The sequence below is a fragment of the Lepisma saccharinum genome, chromosome 12 (genome assembly GCF_977018435.1).
Source record: "Lepisma saccharinum chromosome 12, izLepSacc3.1, whole genome shotgun sequence".
Classification (NCBI taxonomy): domain Eukaryota; kingdom Metazoa; phylum Arthropoda; class Insecta; order Zygentoma; family Lepismatidae; genus Lepisma; species Lepisma saccharinum.
Window position 1 is genome coordinate 68,037,066 of NC_139240.1, and position 27,542 is coordinate 68,064,607.

The following is a 27,542-nucleotide window of genomic DNA, read 5'->3' on the forward strand; positions in this document are numbered from 1 at the left end:
TGCAGCGCCTTTCCAAAAATATAGCAGTTTTCACAACGATCGTTTGAGGCATGTACCTAGATATTTTAGGACATGAAATCAAGTAAAATAGACACACTTTGTTGCACCTTTTCGTGAGATTAGCACATTTACCCCGTTTTGCCCCCTCTTTAATGCTTCAGCACCTTCTTCCTTCCTTTTCTTTCATGTTTTGTTAATAAAACTGGACATAAACATAAATGATTTTCACTCTTCTTGAGCAGCTACATAAAATCCTATAGTCTCATTTTGTAGAGCAGAACGTGAGCTATAAAATGGTATAATATAATCATTGCAGCCCCAATAGTTCCCAAGATAATGTAGTAAAACCCGCAAAAGAAAACACAAACTTCCACAAAACCCATTCGGCAGAACCACCGTTCTCTCTGCGGTCCGCGCGCAATCAGAGTTCTCTCTGAGGTCCGCGCGCATTATATACAGAAGGCGCAGAAAAAGGGAGCATCGAATAAAGGCATTTTATCAGCTCCTTTTTAAAACATTTTCAGAACCCTTTTTTTTCCCTTTCTCGACCATAATTTTGCACCTTAAAATCCTTTCCATACAGTATCATCCAGATACTCAGCACATAACATCTCCGAGCTATTTACAAATGACTCTCCACGGTTTTGTCCAGTACCTCATGCATACGCAAACAATGCCTGTTTTGTGTTTAACGGCAAGTGGTAACAGAGAGGTGTTATCCAGTAGCTTCAAGGAGTCTACTCACGTAATGGGATTTCTCCGCCTATCTCCTTTGAATTACATGACGTTGACATGACGTCGAGGGACCTGAGTTGAATGTCCCATGGCTGCTTACTCAGAAACGCGTGCCTCAGCTTGCGAGTACGCACATATGCATGCATGGTCGATTCAGACGCCACGCGTGCGGTTGGATGCTACAATACTAAACGGATATCAAACGAAATCGAAATTGGTTTCTTGATTGCCTAAAGTGGAAAGCAGGAGAGTAACTTTGGTAGAGACGTTGTACAGTCAAAAGCAAAAAGTAGGTTGTACTTTCGGCGCTAATTGTTCATTAGTATTTTGATTATTTTCTCATTTACATCTGCACACACACATCGCTACTGTCGCCAGGGGTCCCGGGTTCGAAACACGGCATTTGTGGTCTTTGTGAACATCCTAAACGGTATTTATGTATACTCTGTCCAGGTTATGTCTGGAGCAAGCGAACGAAAACAAGTCCTTGCGCAAAGCGACGCGAGACAGCGCCACCAATGTACACGTGAGTGGGAATGGGATTGCGTGGAGAAGGAAAGCGACTGCAGTAACCAGCCTTTGCAGCAGCGTATACTGCTTCGCTCTGTCCCCTTGTCTGCCGAAATGAGCGGCCTTGCTCCAAACATAACCAGGACAGAGTATAGTTCATGTTGAGTTTTTTAAAGTCCACTTTATGCACAGACAGGCTAATCGGTACTGAATCCGAAACACTATGGGCTTCCACCGGGTATCGAACCCGGGACACGTTAATTACAAGATAATGAAATGACTTTACCACTATGCTATCGGGGAGGCCAGAGACGGTCCCTCATCAATTTCCTCATATCATCACTCATCCTCACCGTTGCAATTAGCCAAAAGTGGCAGAAAAGCGACGATAAACAACAAAAAACAGTCAAGCCAAACAGGTCCTAGACCCTATTCTTTTAATATTAATAGTACAATTAAAAAATGGTTGCCACTTAACACAAACTATTCGAGACTGAATTACACATTGGACATGTATACAGCATCCGAAATTACTGTAGATGACTTTCGTTATTTTTGTTGCTTTTACTTCTCAACTGAAAAGGGGGGTGCGGGGAATATATTACTAACTCCTCAGCGTTTAAAAGCTTGCGAGAGGTACCACGCGACGAAACGGAAATAATTTGGAGAGTGGAAAAAAAGAGAGGCACGAAAAAATAGAAAAAGAGAAGAAAACAAGTGTGAAAGGAGAGGCGTTTGCCAGTCGCAGCACACGTCCCACTTAGCACTCTCCTCTGGGACATACAGACACTCGTCCAGCAACTTTTCTTTCAGTCAGTGCAGGGAAGTAGGGCTGTTGCATCCAACGAAGTCAGTGTTGCCAGATTTTACTAGACGGAACTGTTTCTCTGATACATCGAACTTGCAGAATTTAAAGAGAAAATCAATGTATGCTCAAGATTAATTTAAGTAAATGCAAGTAATGATACAAGAATTGAAGAAAAATGTGAACAGAAGTGCGTTCCATCATATGTGAAAGGTATAGTAGTGGAGCATGTACAGTCACGGACATTTCTGGGTTGCAACAACCCCCGCTGATTTTGTATCGTGCCATTACAATACAGAAGTTTCCGTGACTGTACGAAGGGAGTGAAAAGTTGTCAGTCCGACCCTCTTCCCAATTTATATGTAATTCTCTCACGATATCCGGTGAAGGAATATGTCTTCTTCGTGAGTGGCCCTTCATCAATGTCATCGTATCATCGTCATCGTCGCGATTAGCCAAAGAGGCAGAGAAGAGGCGAAGTAAAATAAAAAATCAATCAACCAATACAATAAACTTTGTCATATTTCCAGGGGATACAACCAACCCATTCACGACGCTTATGTGGCCTGTCTGCTTTAATCTTTTCGTTGCTTTAAGAACATAAATTGAGAGTATTTGAAAGCAAAATCCTTAGGGAAATATTTGGACCTAAAAGGGATGAGGAGACAGGTGAGTGGAGAAGGTTACATAATTTAGAACTGCACAATTTGTATTCATGTCCAGCTATTATTAGAATAATTAAATCAAGAAGACTTGGATGGTTACGAATGGGAGAGGAAAGAAGAGTTTACAGGATTCTTGTCGGGAAACCTGATGGTAAGAGACCTGTAGGAGGGTTAAGACGAAGATGGAGGGATAGCGTTGAGATGGGACCTAAAGGAAATCGGTAAGGATGGAAAAGATTGGATTGATCTTGCCCAGAATAGGGATGGAAGGCGTGTCTAGCTGCAGCCATAAACCTTCGGGTTTAAGAAGGCTAGACCATCGTTTCTCAACCTATGGGGCACGACCCACTGTTGGGTCCCGAGAGGGAATTTGGTGGCTTGAAAATGTATTTACTGTGTCTTAAATGTCTTAAAAACGTATTACGTTTAAATTACTACGATGTATTGTTTTAACAATTTAAATTCAACCCGTGTTGTACGTGTCCTAGTCTAAACTCGACATTTCTGTTATTCGACTTCTACCATTGCTTTTTACCGGCATCTCCCAATTTCAGCATGCTTGTTTAGTTAGATGTTAGACTAGAGTAAATTAGTCTATTAAATTACATATTTACTTTTCTAGAATGAAGTATGTGTAATTTGTTTAAGCAAGCGTAAAAGAGGGTTTCTTAAAGTATTCGATGTTAGCAAAAATACGATTATAAACTGGGTGCACACCCCTACAAGCAATTCTGCCGGCTCCCATGTTTATGGGCAGTAATGTGCCGTAAGTTTACGTCTACATGCGTTGTCTACACGTAATCTACGCGTAGATTACATTGGGTTGTAGTTTACATAGACTACGTAGACAATCTAAAGTGCATTAAAATTAATTTTCAAGGCTTTCATGAAAGGAAAGTGACATTTTCAACTATATTGGTTCCTAACGAACTGACTAGAATCCTATCTACCAGGCTAAAGGTCCCGGGTTTGATCCCCGGCCGGTTCAAATCCGGGAACTTTTCTAACGTTGGAAGCGGCCCCGGCGCCCACCCAGCGTCGAATGACATGGGTACCTGGGTGAAACCCTGGGAGGTAAAGGCGGTCAGGGGCGTGATGCTGATCACATCACCCCCACTCACTACCGGATCAAGAAAGTGTGGGGCGTTTCCCCCTATACGCCTTCATGGCCTGGTGCTAAGCACAGGGGAGCACTTTTACCTTTTTTTCTACCTTCTATCATCAACTATGGAAGAAAACACATAGTATGCAAAAACAAACAACAGATGGCAGTCGTGAGGCGAACTTGGTCTTTTTCCCATAAAACACTAGAATACTTCCTAGGTGAGAAATTGTTCGAATTTGGAAGAAAGAGTATGAAAAGTTCTCCTCACACATCAGCAACTGATACGCAGTATAATTTTGTTTTACTTCCACGGAACCCTTTGCTAAGCTATCACCTCTCGCCATGTTTACATAGATTACGTAATCTACGTGTATAAAATAGTCTATGTGTATAATGTAGACTATCGTTGTTTACGCGTAGACGCACATCACTGCATATGGGTTCCATAAAGTGTAATATCCTTCATGGTGCGTCCCGGATTGAAAAAGGTTGAGAACCGCTGGGCTACAGAGTTAGTTAGTAGCATGGTGCGAAGAAAATAGTAGTTGATATTGGTCACATTACCGTAAACTAACGCTAAGAATTTGACGAAAGTGGAACACACATCGAGAGATAAAGAAACCTCTTTTTTCCACTCTTACGCTTCCAGCAGTCTTCGTGGCGGAGGGATACGAAACAACACACGAGACACTATGTCCTGTTTGTCTACCATTTCACGCCTGCTACGCCTCGTTATTTCTGTACGAGAAAGCGTGCCGCCTCCGAACATGTAGTGTTTTGTTCGTGACCCTTTAATAGGGATAAATTTCACCAGTTTACTTTCGTGTGTTTCGGGCATGTTCATCGTCTTCGCTGACGACGTGACAGAGAATTAAAAAAGAAAACTGTTTCTCACAGAAGCGAATTCCGTATCTGCACACAATGGACGCATCCGTCATCGTTGTCCACCAACCGGGTCGCGAGGGGAGAGGCCAGTGGCGCGTGATGAAAGGAAAACACGATTCCCTGTTCTTCCTATCTCACCGCATCTCTGGTTAACAAATAACGAACGCTGGCCAGTTGACTCTGCGATTTAATGTAGCGTATCAATGTTGCCAGCTGCAGCAACCGTTTCATCAACCAACCGGAAAAATGTGTCAACATACTATATTTGTGAAGGTACTAGAGAAACTCAAGATTTCCTGAACTGAATTTCCTACAGAATGAACCATATTAGTATGACGTCACGCTGCAAGATTGAGTGCAAACAAAGTAGTCACGTGGTTTTAGCCTAATTCAAAAACATTGAATTTTCCAGTGATGAAACAAAATTGTGATGTGTATCGAACATGTAAAGATGACATTTCGGAGAATACGTCGATATATTATGTATACCTATAGCTATTTGAGCAACATCTATAGTATTCTTCATGATGGCGTAGTGGTAACGTCGTCGCCTTGTAATCAAGGGGTTCCGGTGACGGCAGCTAGTGGTTCGGATCCCACTAAACTGTAGGTTCAGTCCCGATTAGTCTTTTTGTCAAAATCCACATGAAAACTACAGTATCTTCGACGTCGGCCAGGGATGTTTTTATCCCCATGAAAGAAAATTGAAAGCATATAATATACCATTTCTTAACTACAGTAAAACCTCGTTAATCCGAACTAATGGGGGGATAAGTTGACCGGTTTAACGAAAAACCGGATTAACTGAAATAACCTAAAAGAACAGTAGAAAGTGCATTAAAACTCCGTTTATATCAACAAAACACGTTTATTATGGTGTGTTTAAAGGGCATAGCCCTAAATACACTATACAGTACAGTACAATGTCTGCGGGAAACAGAATTTCATCAGTGGTTGACTGCCTTTTCTATGGGAAGTTCTCTTGTTGACTTATAGCCACATTTAAAAACTTGCATTCTGCTTTTTTTCCTTTTGCCTGTCCGGATTAAGCGAAGTCCGGCTCATCGGGGTCCGAATTAACGAGGTTTTACTGTATGTAACAAATACAACCGAAAAAGATTCGGGTCCATTAATGGCTCAGTCATCAAAGATTTCGCTGCCGAAAAGTATGCAGCCTTGTGGATTAAAGAGACACTCATTCTTGAACTGAACAACCTCACCGAGCCAAGGTAACAGCAGGCTGTTTTCCTCTTCAGCTTTCGTGGCATAGTGCTGTATTTATATGAATGGATTTCATTGATTTGCTTTATTTTACTTCGGCTTTTGTGCCACTTTTGGCTAATTGCGAAGATGGGGATGAGTAATGATGAAATTGATGAATGGACACTCTCAAACATCCATGCCCAGGCCTGGATTCGAACCCCGGACACCTGGCGTCGTAGCGCGATGTGCTAAACACTCCGGCATATCTTACCTGTATTCAAGTGTTCACAAGAAACCTGTGGCTAGGTCAGATGGATATTGAATTTGAACTCGGCAATAGAAATCTGGTTTGGTTAGTTCAATACCTTTTGTGCGAGAGTTTTCTTAGAACTTAATACACTGAGTGTGTCTAATTAAGATTTAATGACCTAGATTAGAACCAAGATTTTTACTTAGAACCGCAAGGCGTTTAACCACAGATAACCCGAGGAGGGGGGAGTCTGGTGACGTCAGTTTTCGACCTAGACAGCGGTGAAATTCAGCAGCGCCATCTCTTATTCTGTTTAGTAGAAGACGTGGAAGCAAAAGTGCGAGTGGTGCTCTCAGCGCCTCTTAGCGGATTATTACAAAACTTCTTGCGAATGGGGATTCTCAGCAGGAAGTCAGTGCACTGGTTTTCCTGCCTAAGATGAAGATCTGCTCATATATCTTTATCTGTAGTTTAACTAAGTTTACTGACACTGGTAACACTTCGCACCCCTCCAAAAGCAAAAGTTTAATTTGCACAGTTAGTATATGGACCATGTCAATCTACAAAATTAGGTATTCGTATTGTGAAACGACAATTTTTACGTTGGCAGAATTGCATCCTCGGTGCATAAAGCCAAGAAATGTCTCCCAAGCATCACGAAGAACGAAACAGAGGAAGTAAACATTACAAAGCAAGAACAAGATAAGATTTGCATGCAAATTTTCGGGTTAGCGTACCCATTGCAAACGTCTTCAAGTTTCTGGAGTTACAACACTTCCGGTATCAACAAGCACCTTCCTACATTGGTCTAAGCGATCCGTAAACATATTATGGAAACTATCTCCCATCTACAGCAACTGGGAGGGGTACTTTCCCATCCTTTCTTTACAAATTAGCTACAGGGATGTCAAACTTGACACGAGACCACTTTCACCACCCACGTAGACATAATCCTTTGGAACGACTTGAACGATAAGCATAAGGGTAATGATTGTATAAAATATATATAAAAAATTAGTCAGATGAGAGGAGATGGGAATAAATCTAAGAATTTGCCCACTCCTCCTTCCTCGCTGTTATAAAACATAGTTTGCAACTAAGAGAAAGCCAGGTTGTTGTGCTGGGGGAATGTAGGGCGACTGGGAGAAGTTCATTTATCCCTGGATCTTCCACAGTGGAAGAACCCTGTAACTTCAGTTCAGGCACTTTCTTTTTCAATGGCCTCGGGATTTTGTCTCGGGTTTTTCTCACGTTGAATATCAACAGTCGACAGTTCATTATAAATGTATCAATTTCGCGAAAGCTCTCTGAAAAGTCTTTGCACGCAGAAAAGATATCCACAAGGAAAGAGAGATGTTTATACCATGATAATGTATCTCGCTGCTTCATCTGCGTAATGATGATGCTGTGGAAATTGTGTAATCAAATATTTCGAAGATTTATATTTATATTGCGTTGGTTTTCTCACCGCAAGCATCCTTGATGCCTTCCTTATTCCCGTTTGTATAACAGGCCAGTCAAAGTTTCCACTCCTAATAGCATATTTTATCAAGCATCTGCTGTGATTTGTTAATTGATGAAGATGAAGGAAGGGTACTTCCTCATCAATATTTCTCTAGCTTTCAACAATTTATCATTAATTTTGACCACAACACTAAGGTTTTATAGTGAATATGCAAGCATACGGTATGAGTCACCTCAGGGGTCCAACCTAGTCACTTCTTTCACATTACTTATTAACGAATTCATTTGAAAATTCAGACAAATTGCTGTTTGCAGATGACCTGAAATTTTACAGGTGAATAAGTAAACAAGATGGTAGTAGGTATTCAACTTCAAAATGATATTACAAAACTAGAAGCGTGGGCAATAAATAAATGATTTAACACTAAATATCAATAAATGCCATTGTGTAATATATACTCCAAATACACAACCACACTATTGCAAGCAATTTTACAGTCAAGGATTTAGGGGTCATCTTTGATTCAAATCTTTTCTTAGACAGGGGAGGGTTTTTCAGAGTATTGCAACACTAAAAGCTTTTTATTATTCATATCTAAGATTGAAACTCGAATATGCATCTGTTATATGGAATACAGACACAGCAAAGTACAGCGAAGCAATTGACAAAGTCCAATCAAGAATTCTTAGATTTGTAAAGTACAAAGTTCAGAAGGTTTTCCCCACCTTTTCATTACTATGACAACCTAATATATGAATGTCGGTTTACAAATCTGTGTCACAGAAGAACTTTACACAAAATAGTATTCTTATGAAATTTGTTAAATCATGAAGTATATGCTGAACATCTACTCTCCCAAATTAATTTTCGAATCCCATCTACAAACACCAGACACAAGGATGAACTTTTACTTCTCAAGAAGGCTAGATCGGAAATTGTAAAGGCATCTCCATTACGGAGAAGGTGTACAAAAACTCAATATGCTGACCAAGGCAGAAATTTATTTTATTTTAAAACATAAGCTAAACGTAACGTTTCAACCTTCTAGCAAGGTCTTCTTCAGACTCTATTGTACTTGGTACAGAGCCTGAAGAAGACCTTGCTAGACGGTTGAAACGTTACGTTTAGTTTATGTTTTAAAATAAAATACATGTCTGCCTTGGTCAGCATATTGAGTTTTTCATATCATTGAAACAAGGCTTAATAGTATGATAATGTGTACAAGTTACAATAAATTGCTAATCAAGAATAAGACAATTGGCATCTTTTCTATGAACCTAAGGGAACTCAGTAAAGCCACTATTAATGCATTGACTTTAAACACATAATTTGTGTATAAAATTGTATAGTAAAGGTTGCAAGCACAAACATATTACAGAAAAATATGTGTAACTGTATTCACCATGTTTATGGACTCTGTAAAAATATATATGTACCTGTTGAGTTCAATAAATAAATACCGGAAGGGAGTGAGTGATGCACCAGATTTACTTGCACCTAGCAGAAGTTATTTCTTCACAACAGTTCTCTTCTCTTGAGATTTGATTTGATTCGCTTTTCTACCGTTTTGATGGGAATGAATGGTGAAAAGATGAAATTGGTGAAAAGGCAATCACAAACACATACGAACAGGACACAAGTAAGTGCGAGCTCTGACGCCAGAGACTCGTTAGCCTCCCTCTCTTGAGTTCTGATGTTTTCGTCTCATATTCAATGTCTTAAAGAAAGTTTCGCTGCACCGCAAATCAGATCAGAGGAATTTTAAAATCTAAATTGTACACTCACAGGTAATAAAAATGGGACACCTAGATCCTGAGCCTTCATAATACACGTAGTCTCCGGCAATAAAAATGGGACACCTAGATCCTGAAATACTCGCTTCCCTGCAATGCGTTACGTGTGTTGCCGAACTGTACGCCCGTGGTAGAAGTTGCCATTGAACATTTACTATTAAGATCGACTTATCGCCGTACCGTTAGGCAACACACGTAACGCCTTGTAGGGAAGCGAGTATTTCAGGATCTAGGTGTCCCATTTTTATTACCTGAGAATACGTGTATTATGAAGGCTCAGGATCTAGGTGTCCCATTTTTATTACCTGAGACTACGTGTATTATGAAGGCTCAGGATCTAGGTGTCCCATTTTTATTACCTGAGAGTACGTGTATTATGAAGGCTCAGGATCTAGGTGTCCCATTTTTATTGCCGGAGACTACGTGTATTTTGAAGGCTCAGGATCTAGGTGTCCCATTTTTATTGCCGGAGACTACGTGTATTTTGAAGGCTCAGGATCTAGGTGTCCCATTTTTATTGCCGGAGACTACGTGTATTTTGAAGGCTCAGGATCTAGGTGTCCCATTTTTATTACCTGAGACTACGTGTATTATGAAGGCTCAGGATCTAGGTGTCCCATTTTTTGTTGCCGGAGACTACGTGTATTTTGAAGGCTCAGGATCTAGGTGTCCCATTTTTATTGCCGGAGACTACGTGTGTTTTGAAGGCTCAGGATCTAGGTGTCCCATTTTTATTGCCGGAGACTACGTGTATTTTGAACGCTCAGGATCTAGGTGTCCCATTTTTATTGATGGTGACTGTACATACCCTGAGAGACTCCGTTGTGACTGGTACTGAGAAATAGATATACGTACCTACTAACTATAGCACAACTATTCGTCCCATTATAGTACAAACCGGCATTTTTAGCACGAATAACATCGATACACAATAATGTTTCTGTCTTAAAGCTTATTGATTGATTGATTGATTTGTTGTTTTAAGTCCACATTATGCACAGAGAGGCTAATAGGTACTGGACCTACAGCTTAAAGTGGAATCCGAACCACTATGTGCCTCCACCGAAAATCGAACCCGGGACCCCTTGATTACAAGGCGACGACGGTACCACTGCGCAATCGGGGAGACATCTTAAAGCTTATTATGCAGAAAACTGGGAAAGGGTGAAAAAATGCGTGTGAAGGAGGTCATTCATGCTTGGATACTCCTTTCAAGAAATACTTTCGTTGGAAAGATTTTTTTTGTTTGAAAACATCAGGGAATGGTGGAATGTCCAGGTTATCCAATCACGCATGATATATCGGTTTCTTCCAACAAAGAAAGAGGGGAAATTAGATGGAACTGTGTTTACGGTGCGTAACCACGATAATTTACATGGGAAGTACCGAATAATCAATTTCAGAAGGATGTATTGAGGGTATTCCGTGCACAATGTGCCTTCCTTATTTCAATATTTGAAGTGTCGCCTCTGAGCCTATACAATTCGGACATTCTGAATATTTAATAGGCTACCTATGCCTATTGAGGACACAGACACCATTCATACTGATCTATTTTGACGATCCATGTGAACCTACTTTCTACTTTGATATCCCTTGCATACAGTGGAATGTCCAGGATTTTCGAAAGGGCGGAGGATACGTACAATTCTTTTAGTGGTCAGTCTCCATTTTGAGATATCTTCCTGGCTTTGATTTCATTTTTTGGAAATACTGGACCAAAGAGAGGGGGGGTAGGACCACAACCAACCTCCCTTGGGCACGCTACAGCTTGTAGGATCCGATACAGCCATGGACGTCGGCAAGATTTTTCCAGGGGTGGGCAAAGGAGGTATATTTTCCCCCATAATAGTGATACCTCCTCAAAAAAAACACTATTTCAGTCTGAAATTATCATGTTTCTTCAACGAATTTATAATCATTAACATAAATTACTGTGACTGAAATGAAATTATGTGTGAAATATACAATTTTTACGTTAACATTCATGGGGACAGCCGTGGCCCCCCTTCCGGACGTCCATTCATACAGCATATACATCATATAAAGAACAACAACGAAATTAAGTAGTAGGTATAGAGTGACACACACACACAAAGAAAAAGTAAACGAGAGAATGTTAAGTTGTTTTGAGGGGTCCCGGGTTTGATACCCGGTGGATGCACATAGTTCGGATCCCACTTTAAACTGTAGGTCCAGTCCCGATTAGCCTTAATGTTCCCAAAGTGAACTTAAAACACCAAATCAATCAATCAACAACAGACGCATCATGCACCAGCTCATTTTCCTCCACACAATTTTAAATGATCTCATTGAAGCTCCTTTCGACCTGTCACAGCTCGAATTACAAGCAAATTACGAGCAATAAGGCAACTCTTCAGCCTCCCAACGCTCTGGCAATATCCCCAATTTGGAATATGTGTAAAACATTTAATGATACAATCAAAAGAGAAAACAGTGTGGACTTATTTTGCCCGACCGCAATTTTGAAAAGGAATATACTAAAATTACATAAATTACGATAGAACCTAAGACTTGTATGTTTGTTAAATGTGCTTTCTGTCTATATGCTCTTGATCTGTGCAATTAATCAATAATGTTATCACAAAATTATTGCATAATGAACGCCATAAATGGGTAATATACCTGTTGCGTTCAATTTCTGAAATAAATAAATAAAATCTAGTGGAGTTGAGGGGCAAACGTAAAAGCTAAAGGAGAAATTAATTGTTGTTTGGTGTCACGGGTTGGAAACAAAATTAAATCAAAAAGTCAAAATACACGAACAATATGTAAAATATCTTCTACCTTCTAACATAATTATGTAGAATTATGTTAGATAATTGTTTAGATGTTACATAATTATGTACAATTATGTATAATAGGTATGCAAATGACAATTTTAGATTGTCCACTCACAAGATAGGATAAAGTTCCAGCATTTCATTTAATTTTAAAAATTTGAGATTTTGACATTCAGGCACACTTTGACATGGAGAGAGAGAACTAAATGCATCATATCGATTGATGCACCAGAATGCATCGATTGATGCACTAAAGTGTGTTTTGTAGCTTCTTCGAAGAATCAGGATTCACGTTTGATGCATTTTGGTGCATTTTTGTATGTCGTGAAAGGAACACCAAAGTGCATCATTTGATTCAAGTGAGGATTTCTTTCAGTCGAGATGCACTTCAATGCCTCAGTTGATGCACCTTAATGCATCTTTTTGGATGATGCAATTAAACGTTCGGTCCGAGCTACAGACTTTATGTAGCTCAGACGAAACGTTTAAGTGCATCATCAAAAAAGATGCATGCTGGTGCATCAAAATGCATCAGCTGATGCATTAAAGTGCATCTCGACTGAAAGAAATCCTCACTTGAATCAAATGATGCACTTTTGTGTTTCTTTCACGGCATACAAAAATGCACCAAAATGCATCAAACGTGAATCTTGATTCTTCGAAGAAGCTACAAAACACACTTTAGTGCATCAATCGATGCATTCTGGTGCATCAATCGATATGATGCATTTAGTTCTCTGTGTGTGTAGTAATATTGTGACTTCACATCAAGGAACAAAAGTGTAATTTTTCCAGACCTGTGAAAATATTGGCTTCTATAGGCGTATATTGTATGCCCCAGGCTTCAGTCTACCACCCTGTCACGTGGGTCGGCTTGAAGACAAAAATATATTTTCTTCCAACCTCTGCGTAGCTACAGAACGCCGAGAATCACAGCCAACGTAGAGAGCTGAAGAATCCTCTTGTGCAATCGCCTGTGACTAGGTTCAATGCCAATGCCATGAGCGGCTAAAATGAATATGACTTTCCTCGAAGTCATCGCTTCCTCTAAGTGGGACATTGAACCAAGAACCGCGAGATATAAACGTCATTAAGAAGAGCTCCGAATGCTTTATAGCCGTTTCTAGAAGAACGCCCGAGCGTGATCATATCGAGGTCAGTGAATGAGACGAACGGCTCGGATTCCAACGGAAGCACGTGACGCCGACCTAGAAAAGTTGCATTTCTGTCGAATTGTGAGCTAACTTCCTTCTTTCCCTGCGGTTTCCTTGCAGTTGCTTCTACCAAGGGCGTGTCGGGCGTTGGGGGTTCGAATCCCCACGACTATCATCCTGACATAGAAGGGCTATCTATCTAGGAGCGGTTCAGGCTTCTACCTTGCTACACCTTAACTTTTCACCAGTGATATGCCGTACACTATACGTTTACGTCTACTTGTGGATTACATAGACTACGTAGACAATCTAAAGTGCATTAAAATTAATTTCCAAGGCTTTCATGAAAGGAAAGTGACATTTGGTTCCTAACGAACTGAAAAGAATCCAATTTACAACAAAATTTCTCGTCTCTTCTATCATCAACTATGGAAGAAGATAAATAGTTTGCAAAGAAAAACAACAGATGGCAGTCGTGAGGCAACATTAGTCTTTTTCCCATAAAATACTAGAATATTTACTTGTTAGGTTTATTTCCTAGGCAAGAAATTGTTCGAATTTGGAAGGGAGCGTATGGAAAGTTCTCCTCACACATCAGCAACTGATAAGCAGTATAATTTTCGTTTACTTCCACGGCGCCCATTGCTAAGTTATCACCTTTCGCCATGTTGTTTACATAGATTACGTCATGTACGTGTATAAAATAGTCTACGTGTAGAATGTAGACTATCGTTGTTTACGCGTAGATGCACATCACTGCTTTTCACCCTGGTGTTCCTACAATCCACCGCCCTCGAATAAAAGGCACCCCAGACAGTTGCCGACCCGTGTCTCTATCCTCATAAAGCACTCGCAAGTGGGACAGACAGGGGTGCCCACAGGGAAGATAATGGCGCGTCTTCAAAATATTTTTGAGGATTTTCAACACGCTGATGCTACACAAAAATCATGATTTTATATGCAGCACAAAACTGCTAATGTGCTTCACGTATATGTATGGTGTTTTGCAAACTACAGAAGCTGATGGACACATCATGAGCAACTTTCTAGTGTAGACATAAGCTACTTATGCACACATCTTGTCTCTTGGAGTGCAGTTACCTTGGAGACAAATTTTATGCAAATATTCGCTTAGGCCTCGGACTCAGTTAATATTGTTCTGTCACTTGGGGCATGTACCTTCTAGTGCAAGCTCTTCAATTTCAGTCAGACTATTTTTCCATTTGAGCAATTGTAGTAATTATTAATGGCATTCTTTTTCTTATTCGTTTCAAACTTATTTCCCTCTGTCTTCCAGGGTGTCTACCAAGATAACAAATCCAAAATTCTTGACCTTTTCATGACTTTTCTTTCCTTTCTCTTGACCTTTTTACCCTTTTTCTTAACATGTATTTAATCGCCCCCTACTTGAGTATAATTGGAAATTAACAAATCATATATTTTTATTCAATGAAAAACCCCTATCACAAGGCTGGTTAATATGAAAATTGAAGCTTCATTTTAACACGGGATTTAGACTTGCTTAATGCATGTAAAAATTAATGCTTCAGACTTCATCCTGGATGGGTTGGTTGGTTGATTTGGTGTTTTAAGTCCACTTTATGCACAGTAAGACTAATCGGGACTGGACTTACAGTTTAAAGTGGGATCCGAACCACTATAAGCCTCCGCGGGGTATCGAACCCGGGACTCCTCCCATTGAGTACAAGGCGACGAAGCTACCACTGCGCCATCGGGGAGGCCCTTTATCTTGGATGGGGAATGGCCACATTAATATTTTTACAAAACTTCACGCATATAAGAATGTAATTCTTAAGAAGCAAAGTGAACAAATTTCAACCACAACTCAATACAATTTTAGATTTCCAAATATTCAATTTTATCAAGTATATAACAATGTAAATTCACTATACTGTAAAAAACAGCAAAAATTTTTGACCACAAGCATAATTTCTTGACTTTCTTGACATGCAGAAGTCTTAGAAGTTATTAGGTATTGTTGACAAAAGATGGCAGCACTGTTTTTCTAAAAACAATTCTAGGTTCACCAGCACAGTTGCAATGCAAATTTATCTAAATTCATAGAGGAATCTGAGTTCTTTGCATTGCATCTAGAAGTCTGACGACATAAATCAGAAAAATAATTTCAAGGCCTTGACCCTCTACAGACCAACAAAACTTACTTTTCATATCTCGATATGCTTACATAATAGGGAGAGTCATGCATTTATACATACAAGTCTGATGTCTATATTCATCCTCCATATTATCCAAAACATAAAGGTAGAGATCTTTCAGTACTTTAGTCAGTCGGATTTCAACTAAACAAGCAAATGTTTCTGTCATTTTTCTACAAAGGTCAGATTCGAAGCCAAATTCAGTTAATGATAACGGTAACATTACAGTATAAGGGAAACGGATTTCTTCAAATTTACAGGAGAAAGTACTTACGGAATTCATTTTCTGTAGCGTTGTGGAAGTTCGTGAATGTAGTTTTGATCTATTTTAATGCAAAAACATGTCGTTTTCTGCAAAAATCTCTGTCCGACACGCTGTTTCTGCTGCCGCCATTTGCTTTCTGCACGAGAGTACAATGTTCCGTGTGTTAAGATGACGCAACCCCATAGTCAGTGTTTCAGCCTCGCCGTGTTTTCACTAGAACGACTTGTCGAGTATTTTTTTTTTAACTATGCTTACCTAACCTAACCTTATGGAAAATGGTTTTTGGGGCTAACGTCAATGGTTTTTGGGGCTAACGTCAATGGTTTGTGAGGCTAACCTCAGTGGTTTGCGACGTATTAGCATAATTTTAAATCCGGGCATGAAAGTAGGTAGTTTCTGGTGAACGAGATTGCAACATTGCATAAATCGACAAAACACTCTCACAACGCGCCCTGAACCAGTACGCTATCGCCCGTCATAATGTGTTACAGAATCGAAATAACAAGTAACAGTAAGTACTCGGAAATGTAAGAAATAGACATTATCTTAGTTAGAAATGCATTATTTCACCTTAGGAAATGTTCCGCATTCCAAAATAGTACGTTAGCAATGTAAAAAAGTGCGAAATATATGATTTATAAGTGTTTCCCTTATACTATAATAGTACCATGTTAACTTTATTATTACACGTATGTACACATTTGTCACTAGTTTAGTTACATAGTCTGAGGTATCCCGTTCGAAACCCGGGCAGCGTTTCTGTAAATATGTACGCCACAGCGTGACTGAAATGTGTTGTCATTGGCTGCACCAAAGCCAAGAAGCCAGTAGCAAAATAGGCTACTTTCTAGTTGCCCAAGCCAATATCCTAGGGAGTCGGAGGGCAGGAATTTATAGGCCGATCCCTAGAAGGTTTCTAGCACGAAATCCAGTTTCTTGGGATTTACACCCTTCAAAAAAATGCTACTTTGCTGTCACCAAAATTGGTGGCAACATGACAACCACCACAATTGGTGCAACACCACATGAAATTATAGTGTAGCAAACCTCCACACTTTGTGTTCATCCAAAGTCATTGGTGTAAAAGTACATCAAAGATGGCGCTTTACAACACCAGTTTCGTATTTGCACCAGAATGAGTGTTCAGCCACATGCTCAGCGTTATTTTATACGACAGTCTTTTCAGTGGCTTATACAGCACGAGCCTGCTATGTTATTCACTGTTGTACTGCACAAAAACTGATTATTATGTGTTCATTACTAGTATTTCGAAATAACAAGTTACTAATAACAGTTGATGGAGTAATTGTAACCAAATATAAACAATGTGAAACATGTAAATATCACTTTAATCCAGTTACTTTTTAAGTATGTATAGTAACGAAACTAGGAGTTGCCCTTAGTTTGTTAACGTTTCCTGAAAACAAATTTTCTTTATGCAACAACTTGAACATATTTACTTGAACGCGCGAATTCAAGGTTATTAAAATTCTCAGAGAAAAACGTAACTTTTTTTATCGCCAAATCCACCACAGCAGTGCCAATTGTATTTACTTTATAACATCTAAGGACATAAGAGTATATAATATAATCTCCGGTAATTATTCTAGACACGTCATAGCTTCTTGAATCAATAGTAAATAGCCAAAATTACGATTTTCCCAAAGGAAAACTTTTTTAAAAAATAACATTACTTTGAATATTATTATCTCTATCTTTTTACGTATAAAATGTATTATACTAATTATAATTTGTTGAAAATATATGTTAATTATTATTATTATTATTAAGTGAAATAAAATACCAGCTCGCTTGCTATTTATGCATAAAACATGTTGCAATAATTATATCTTGTGCAGAAAAAAGCGACTTTGTACCTTAGTTACTTTCAAAACTAAAGATAATTGTGAGAAAGTAACTTGCTCAAACGAGAATGTAACTTAGTTACTTTTTGGGGGAAGTACATACAAATGAAAAGTAACTTTCCAAGTACTGTTACTTTCTGAGCCAAGAAAATGTAGTTGTAAAAAGTAACTTTCGAAATAACGTTACTTACAGTTGATTATTTTGTTTATTTTACTTCGCTTTTCTGCCACTTTTGGCTAATCGCGAAGATTAGGATGAGTGATGACATGATATAGAGAAACTAACAAGGAACAGCCATGGCCAGGCCGCGATTCGAACCTGGGACCCCTGGCGTCGAAACACACTATGTGCTAACATGTTGTTACTTTTGGGGCTTAGTAAATGTAAGAAGTAACTTTCCAAACACTGTTACTCTTCGGGCAAGTAAATGAAAAAAGAATGTTAATTTTGGGTAAAAGTAACTTTACAAATAATGGTAAATACTCAATGTGACTGCTGTTGTTGTTTAGGGGGGGGGGGAGTTGCTTACAGCAATTACATCAACAATGTATTCCAACAATTGTGGCATTACATTATTGGAGTTCCAACAATATAGAAATCAACATTTTTACTTTTTCTGAGTCCTTCTCTTCACAAACTCATGTAGCTTCACTTATCCGAAATGTTTCCATGTTAAAGACTAAACTCCAAGATTTTCATAACTCCCGAATCGAAGCACGTTCTCTCTCTAATGTAAGTCTGTGTCACGAATTCTGACATTAATCTCCTTAATAATAAAAAGGCCGCGTCTTTAACTTATCCTGAGTGAGCAGACCTAGTTATCAAATCCGTTTTAAGCCAACTTTAATTGCTTGGTTTAAGAAAAAAAAACGATCGTTTTAATAACGACACATTAAAAAGAGAACAACAAGTTTTCCGTGTTCACTGATGCAGTCTTAAATGCATTTTTATGTGGCCATAAAACCTTAGCACCGTTTTGATACGTTTAAGAAATCCGCATTCACCACATACTATCCGACGGTAAAGAAATACCTGTCATTCACCTTAGTATAATGTTAGTCTAATGTCACTGGACCAAACATTGTGCGATCATTTGATGTAATGATCTTGGTTTCACCAGCGACAATGCAGTCATCTGTCGCCGTGAAAACAGAATGCTTGCAAACAGTGGAGTAGATGATTTGCATGTGTTAGTAGCACTTGAAGATATTCTTTTGAGTATTGCAAAATGTGTCAGCTTTTCAGGTTAAGAAAACCTATGAAATGTGCCTATGCCTTCAGTATAAGACATTAGCACAGATTGCTCCAATTGCCAGACCTTCGTTACCCTACACACAGTGGCGGCGATTGGGTTCCAAAACTGGAGGGGGACAAGATCAGTTTATTTCCCTTGGTATATAAGGTTTAGTATAGTGCGGGAGCAAAGTGGCAAAAAGTGGTGGGGCAACTGCCCCCTCCCTCGCCCCCCTAATTTCCGCCACTGATGCCTACACACTATGAGCACAGGTTTAGTGTATGGTGAACATAAATACTACAAAGTTAAGAATAACATTACGTCTTCGCCTGTGACTAAGGGGTCCTGAGTTCGATACCCGGTGGAGGCACATAGTGGTTCGGATCTCACTTTAAACTGTAGGTCCAGTCCCGATTAGTCTATCTGTGCATAAAGTGGACCTAAAAACCAAAACAAAGCTTTAAAATATGAGTTCTTCCTCATTTATCTTACGGTTCTCTAATAAGTAATTATCATAAAAGTGCGGTGGATCATTGATCAAATTTATTGCTTGGCGGTTAATGGGATAAAGATTGGTTCTTTAAACCTTAAATTACCTCTTTTTAGTATATATATTTGTTTCGGCATTTATGTACTGAAAATATGCTAAATTAACGTTTACATTAAATGGTGAACTAGCAACAAAGATATGACAAAAGTAGGAATTACAGCTCGATCTTTACTGTAAGTTTTATGAAAATGTTCATCTTCAACATTTTTCTGTTGAACTAAATATGTGGCTTTAGAAATAGATTTTAGCTATTTTGTATCCACATTTCGTTCCAAGTAATGATTTTCCTTACGTTAGGCATTGCATGTTTATCACTGGGGCAGTGGGAACGTAGGCGCCTTGTAATCAATGGGTCCAAGGTTCGAAGCCCGGAGATAATAGTGGTTCTGATCCCACTTCAGACTGTTGGTCCGGTCCCTATTAGGCCGTATGTGCATACAGTGGATCTGAAATCAAATCAGAAGACTTCAGGAGCAGTGGCGTGCCTAAGGTGGGTTGTTAGGGGTCATAACCCCCTTTGGCTCAGCATTCTTAAAAGAATAACACTCGACTTAGTGGTGGATGTTCAAGAAACACTGCCTGAATGTTATGAATGGAGTAACTCACTGTATTGCTCCTTCATTAATTTGGTTTATTTTACTTCGCTTTTCTGCCACCTTTGGCTAATCGCGAAGATGATGATGACTGTGATATGATGAAGGGACACTCACAAAGAGCACCCAGACCCAAGCCAGGATTCGAACCTGGGGCCCCTGGCCTAATGGTCTAAAGAAACGATGCCCCTTCGTAGCCAATGGATAACAATAATTCTACAGGGTGTTGCAAAATGAAGAAACTTACCAGTAGGATGAGAGGTGACTCCCAGGAACTGAAGGTGGAAGAAAATCCTTTGCAAGAACGGAACAGGTAAAGAGTTTCTTGACACACTAGACTCAGTGGATTGCAAACATAACAGCGGGCACTTCGCGGGCGACGAAAAGCAAACTTTCCGTGAGACGCACACACGCACTTGAGCGGATGACGTGTTCAACACCACTTCGGAAGATGCAACGAAACCTCCCGCATCTCTTCCATGTCTGGCCTACTCTCGAGGAGCCGTCGGAATGTTCCAAGCTGTTGCCATTGACATTGTATCTGGGTCAGGAAGTGTGCCAGTCAACCGCCTCGAGCACCTTGACCACTCCCCCTCCGACTGCAGCGCCTCTGCAGTGTTGCCAAGGGAAATTTCCCTTTTACAGCGGCCGTTGTTCTGGTTCGAATCCCGGCCTGGGCAATCTTTACGACTGTCCTGCTGTCGATTGCCGTGTTTGGCGGCGTATAAGATGCACTTTCCTTTAAAATTAGGTCTTTACTCAGGTTACAGCATCGGAAAGAAGGAAGTTTGTGAATGGGTCAAAGCTTTGATGCTGTGAAAACTAAGACAGTGGTTAAATCATTGAAGAAGTGTGCCATTAGTAAGGCACTGGATGATACAGAGGACAATTTGTTGTGCGAGGACTCGGATTATGATTTAGAAGAGGTTTCAAGTGACTCTTCATCTGCTCTTGAGATGAATGTCTTGAGTTTCATGAAGATTACAATGTATTCTTTCCTAGTTAAGCCTGGTTTTCATTGGTTGAGTAGGGCGAACCGAGCTGCCAGTACTCGCTCCAGTAGTCAGGACAGTCGAGTGGCTGTCCACGGAGGACAGCGACTCGACAGAGTTCTTCCTTCCCCATCAATTTTCTCACTTGTGCGTAAACTCGACAGGCCACTGTCAATGTAAACGCTTTCTGGGGAGAGTACAGAGTCTGTGTTGTGAGTTTGCTTGCATTTTTTTTTAATCAACCATGAATAGGAGGTGGCCCAAGTTCGACAACATAAAGTTTGTAGAACTTTACCGTGAATATGAGTGTCCATGGAATGTGTGTCGATTATAGGAACAAACGAAGGAAACTACGAACGAATGAAACCATAAGTGCAGGATATGGGACTTGATGTATTTGGCGTAGAAGTAAAATTGAAAATAGAAAAATCGAAAATTCTCGTGCTTTTATTGTATTCATTTCTCGTTAAAAAAAGTGTGTAAACCGTTTCAGAGCTTGGGTTCATTCTGTCAAAAGAACACCAAACAGCTCACCCACAATCCCACTTTGCTAGAGTCGAGTACAACGTGTGTAATCGAGCAGAGAAGCCAGTAACTCGTTCCAGTAACTCTCCCGCTCACTCGACCAATGGAAACCAGCCTTTAGATTAGGTAAGTTAGTTGTTGGAAGTAGACTTATATATTTCTTTATATTTGAAATACTGTAAATCAATTATATTATTATTCAGTGATTAAACATTTTCTTCAAAAATGTGTACAATGAAGGAGATGCGTCTTTTGTGCCGACAAATACGGTGTATCTGTTCACGATAGGCCCTCCTGGAGTGCGCGACTTGCAGCCCGAGCTGTCAACTACCTGGACACATGTCTTTCGTTCGGCGTTCACCTTTCTCATGGTGAGTATTCAAAGACTTTTGGAGGGGATTGTCCCCTGTGCAGCCCCCAAATTGAATTGAACTGTTAGGTCTTTCTCGAGTTAGGGCCGGAAGAAAGAAGCGACTTGTAGCCCCAGATGGCAACTATCTTTAAAGATGTTTTTGACTGCATCAAACAATCTAACCGGACTTCCCGCTTTCAAATATGGAGGTTGGCATCACGGTCAATTTCATTTAGTTCAGTTACAGTACTCGCGATTAGAGAAACAGTAGCAGAAAAGCGATGCTATATATATATATATATATATATATATATATATATATATATATATATATATATATATATATATATAAAATCAAATCATATATATGCAAATACGTAGCAACGAATACTACTACTGCTACTAATACAAGGTTATTATTATTGTATGATTTCATTAGATGAAGGGAAAAATGGACCAAAAGGGAAAATTTTCTTCGTTCAAAGGTTATTTTGTTCACAGATTGTGGCAACACTGCGCCTCTTATAATTCTCCCAAGAACTGCATAATGAGGTTTACCTTCTGGTCAAGAAGAGCCGCAGAACAACAGCTTTACGGGCAGAAATCTTTGGAATGGTTAACCTACAGGCATGCGTGTGAGTGCGTGTGTGTGTGCGAGAAGGCTCGAAGGAAGAAAGTGCCACTCACCATAAAAGGGGTTCGCGGTCTACTTTTTCGGCTCCGTTGACAAGATGTAAGTGAAAATTTGGGTTGCCGGCTTGTTTGCGGGTGCGTGAAGAAGATACGCGGGGCAGGTATGCTTCTCAGATGACTTAACTTCGTGTCGTCTCGTGCGCAGGGGGTGGGGTTAACGAAAGCTGTTTGTCTCGTGAGCATCAAAAATGCTTCGCTTGCTAATTGCTGCGTTCCAATCAGTCAACTCTCACTTTGGGATACAAGTGGGCTACAGTGGCTATGACACGTGGTCCTAGGCTATGGAAGGTGGTCTTACACACACATTTTCCTAGTTCTCATCTTCAAGGAAGCCAATGGCAGTCAGATTGCAAACACCTGCGAAAGAAGGTTGAGAACTCCTAAGCAATAGGATTGTCAACTGCTAAGCCATAAGGTTGCCAACTCCAAACCAATAAGGTTGCCAACTCACCAGAAACCACTTTGCCAACTCACCAGAAATCAGGTTGCCTCCAGAATCACCATCATCAACTCATTGAAATGGATAACTTTAATCCAAAATGCGCTGCCTGAAGGGCTGCGACTTCGCACCAAGGTTTCCTTGTTACGTCATTGCGTAACCGATGCTATTGCCCTCTGGTGGCAAAATTAAGAAGATTCCATCCATCTGGCACACAAATAAACAAAATGACGGCTCCGCGCGCACTACGGTCCATACACTTTATTCGCAATTTCTGATCTATTTTCATTCTGTACTTTATTCTTTAGGCCTCAGACTTCGCAGGTAGGCAAGCTAGCTTAGAATATACGCTCCTAACAAATAGCCGAAGGGCACAGCCAATGTCAAAGGTATTAGTTGGCAATTAAGCAGAAAACATCTGCAAAACGCCATTCCTTAAGAAATTAGGTTTCCAACTCACATGAAATCAGGTTGCCAACTCCAAAGCAATAAGGCTGCCAACTCACAAGAAATCATTGCCAACTCCAAACCAATAAGGTTGCTCGCTCACCAGAAATCAGGTTCCCAACTCACCAGAAACCAGGTTGCCAACTCACTAGAAATCAGGTTGCCAACTCACCAGAAATCAGGTTGCCAACTCACTAGAAGTCAGGATGCCAACTCACAAGAAATCAGGTTGCCAACTCGAAAACAATACGGTTGCCAACTCGAAAACAATAAGGTTGCCAACTCACAAGAAATCATGAGGTTGCCAACTCACAAGAAATCAGGTTGCCAACTCGCAAGAAATCAGGTTGCCAACTCATAAGAAATCACGTTGCCTCCAGACTCACCATCATCATCTCATTGAAATGGATAACTTTATTCGCAATTTCTGATCAATTTTTCTTCTGTACTTTATTCTCTAGGCTTCAGGCTTCCAGGTTGCCTAGCTAGCTTAGAATATAAGCTCCTAACAAATAGCCGAATGGCACAGCCATTGTCAAAGGTAATAGTTGGCAATTAAGCAGAAAACATCTGCAAAACGTCATTCCTTAAACACACATAGGCTCCTCGGTAGCAGAACGCTTTAATCGATCTTGCCATTGACGTTCTCGGCTTCCAATTCCAGTGATAGCATAGGAGCGATTCTACAATTAGCGGACAATTTAAAGTGCCAGCAACCCTGTAACAATACTTACTAAGCTGGCAGGGTAATTTCCAAAAAAAAAATATCTTATTCTAGGTATACAACATTGAAAGCCCGACAAGAATTATATAATAGACTGTATACAGGTAAAATTTACGAAAGGTATCAACTGTTATTTACAAAACGACCCCAAGGCTGCAACATTGATCAAGCGAGCTACGGAACGCCATTTTTGTTATTTCAAGATGGCGCCTTTTCAACATACATGCACCTTTGAAGGGCAGTGGTTTCTTGTTCTGTTGACACCTAAAAGGGCCACCCCGATGGCGCTTCGTTGCCTTGTAATCAAGGGGTCCCGGGTTCGATACCCGGTGGAGTTTCGAATCCTACTTTAAATTGTAGGTTCAGTCCCGATTAGCCTGACTGTGCACAAAGTGGACTTAAAACAGCAAATAGATCGAAACCTAAAACTTACATTCTACGGGAAATGAAAATTCAGCATCCCTTACCATAACTTTACGAGCGGAGGAGGAGAAAGCTTGATAATGGACGCAGTTTCCATGGGCAACGGAGAAAACTGAGTCTACGGCGTTTCTCTTCCCCGGGAAAACCTGATTACCAAAGGCTTGCCCTCCCGTACCTGAAGAATTTCATATTTTTCGAATCTTGGGGAAGATTTGTATCTCAGAGAAGTAACTCGTAATTGAGATTACCCCAATGCAAGATATCCGAACTATGAACATTGTGCAATATTCGGATAACATTATAGACTGCATTTGTCCATCCACATTGAATATCTAGGGTCAGCCGTGTGCTGGAGGGGTCAATATTTTGCACTTACCTGTGTCTCGAATCCACACAGCGAAAGTTACCTTTTCTATGAACATCTATCTCTCTGTTACCGAAAGAAGATTCTTGTTGGAAATGATTCACTTACCTGAAAGAAAGAGAAATTATTATTATTATTATTATTATGGCTAAATATAATAACAATAGACCGTGGCGCAACAGCCTTTGAGGACCAGGGGCCTATACCCTACCGACTGCCAGTGTTGCCACAATCTGAGGGCACAATTTCCCTTTCCAAGGGACAAAATTTCCCTATTTGGACTACTTTTTCCCTTCACCTAAACAAATATAATAATAATAATTATTATTATTATTAGCAGTAGTAGCAGCAGCAGCAGCAGTAATAAAATTTCCGTTGGTCCATGTTCGTATGAATAAAAAATGTTACACAAATGTTTCACATACATGTCGGCTTAATTGCTTTGTGGTCAGATGTCCCAGGTTTCAATCCTGGTCAGGAATCCATTAAATCGTTAATTCTCATCGTTACAATTATCCGAAGATACAGGAAAGCGACGTACAATAAACTTAAGAGAAATATAAATAGATACAGGCTTATATTCAAGGAAGCAGAAATAATAAGGATCAGAAAGAAATAAAAATGTTAATATGAAACTGGAACTTAACAAAAACCGTAATAATGTAAAGTCAGAAGTCTTAAAATTTCCATGAAATTGTGACATTTTTCATCGAAATTCCCTTTTCCCCTTTTGGCTAAACTTTCGGTTCGAATTTCCCTGCAAAAGGGAAATTTCCCTTCATGTGGCAACACTGCCGACTGCCGACCTCACTCCCACCAGAGGTGAGCGATCATTCAAACAGTCACGGGGTGACGTGTGGCCAGCACGACCAAACCCAAGTCGTTGTAGGTTTCCCATGACCTGTATTTATGGCTAAATGCAGCACGGAAAAATAGACACAATTCAGAAACTATTTGAGATATTACTGAGTGTGAAAGCTCCAAGTTATTACGAAACATGTATGACGAGTGGTTGGAAGATTCTAATTCATAAACACTGTATTTTAAGATATGTTAACCATCGTTGCCTTGTAATCATTTTTGATTCTCAGTGGAGGTCCATACTAGTTCGGATCCCACTTTAAACTGTATGTCCAGTCCCAATTAGCCTAGCGTGCGTAAAAGTGGACTTAAAACTTAAGAAGGCGTAAAAAAGTAAGTGAATTTGTACTTACATAAAATGCTCTCATTACAGAACGATGGCGACTATTTCATTAGAGCTATTGCTTGAAAAGTTCCTAACTACGGGACAAGACACTATTCTCTTTCCAGAAATATACTCCATGAGGCCTTAGAAAGATCACTTCGCGGGCTTACAGCAGACGACAATATGGGTGTGTGTCTGCGAGAACCAATCAGGTCCGCGAATGAGCGAGTCCGGTTGCCACAGCTAGCTCGCTGCACCCTTCTGGAAGGGTGAGTGACCTCTGCGTCTTGCTACCTCGGCCTGTTTGTTCGGCTGAGGAGCAGACGACACGAGAGTATCGGCAACAGTGTGCGAGCGACGTCTGCTGTTAGCCCGCGAAGCACTCTTTCTAAGGCCTCCTGCTGTATAGACTTGTTACTACTACAGCTGTCTAGACCAGAGGCGCCAACTTAACATAAATATGGCGAGGCAAGATTGACAACAATATGTTTTATGCGTAAGGTATGTACTTTTTGAGAATTTTTTGGGGGGGATAGAAAGTGCTTCCCCACCAACATTCGGCCCCCGTGGCGCCAGGTGTCCCGGGTTCGAATCCTGGCCTGGGCATGGATGTTTGTGAGTGTATATTCATCAATTTCATCATATGATGACTCATCCCTATCTTCGCAAATTAGCCAAAAGTGGTAAAAACCGAAGAGTAAAATAAAGCAAATCAATCAATCCTCCCAAAAGTCGGAACTTATGATCTAGACTATTTAAAGCGTGCACAGTGGCGACGATTTGGAGTGCCTGGGGGCCCCTATTTGCAGTTTTTGCCCCCGCACTGTGTTAAACCTTATCTATCAAGGGAAGTATGCATAATGGGTGCATTGTTGTCCTGTACTGGCGAAGTTGATGCGGCTGTAGTAGTAATAAGTCGAATTCTCGAGAGAGGAGAGACTCTATTTTAGTTTTGCTTTTATAAAGTTCACTTATGCACAGATAGGCTAATCGGGATTGGACTGGACCTACAGTTCAAATTGGGATCCGAACCACCTTGTGCCTCCACCGGATATCAAGCGTGGGAGAGGGGGTGCTTGTTTACAAGGCAACAGCATGCTAGAGAAGAGATTGATTGATTGATTTCGTTCATTTTACTACGCTTTTCTGTCACTCTTGACAGATAGCGAAGATGAGGATGAGTGATGATAGGATGAAATTGATGAAGGGACACTCACAAAGAACACCAATGCCCACGCGCTAAGATTCGAACCCAGAACTGCTGGCGTCGTGGCTTGCGTGGGTCAGTAGCATCACGTAAGATCATTGATAGATTGAACTTGGTTATTTTACGTCGCT

At 40.3% G+C, this 27,542-nt stretch overlaps 1 protein-coding gene across 4 annotated transcripts in view; it reads right to left on the reverse strand.

Moving 5' to 3' along the window:
• Nucleotides 1-27,542, reverse strand: part of f (espin protein forked) — a 438,384-nt gene that overhangs the window by 223,242 nt on the left and 187,600 nt on the right. Inside the window, exon 1 of one of the 4 annotated variants that reach the window (XM_083132571.1) lies at nt 20,307-20,547. The exons of the other annotated variants lie outside the window; for them this stretch is intronic. The gene's annotated coding sequence lies outside the window, so the exon portion shown is untranslated. Of the gene's footprint in view, nt 1-20,306; nt 20,548-27,542 lie in introns of those variants that run through there. 4 annotated transcript variants of the gene reach the window in all.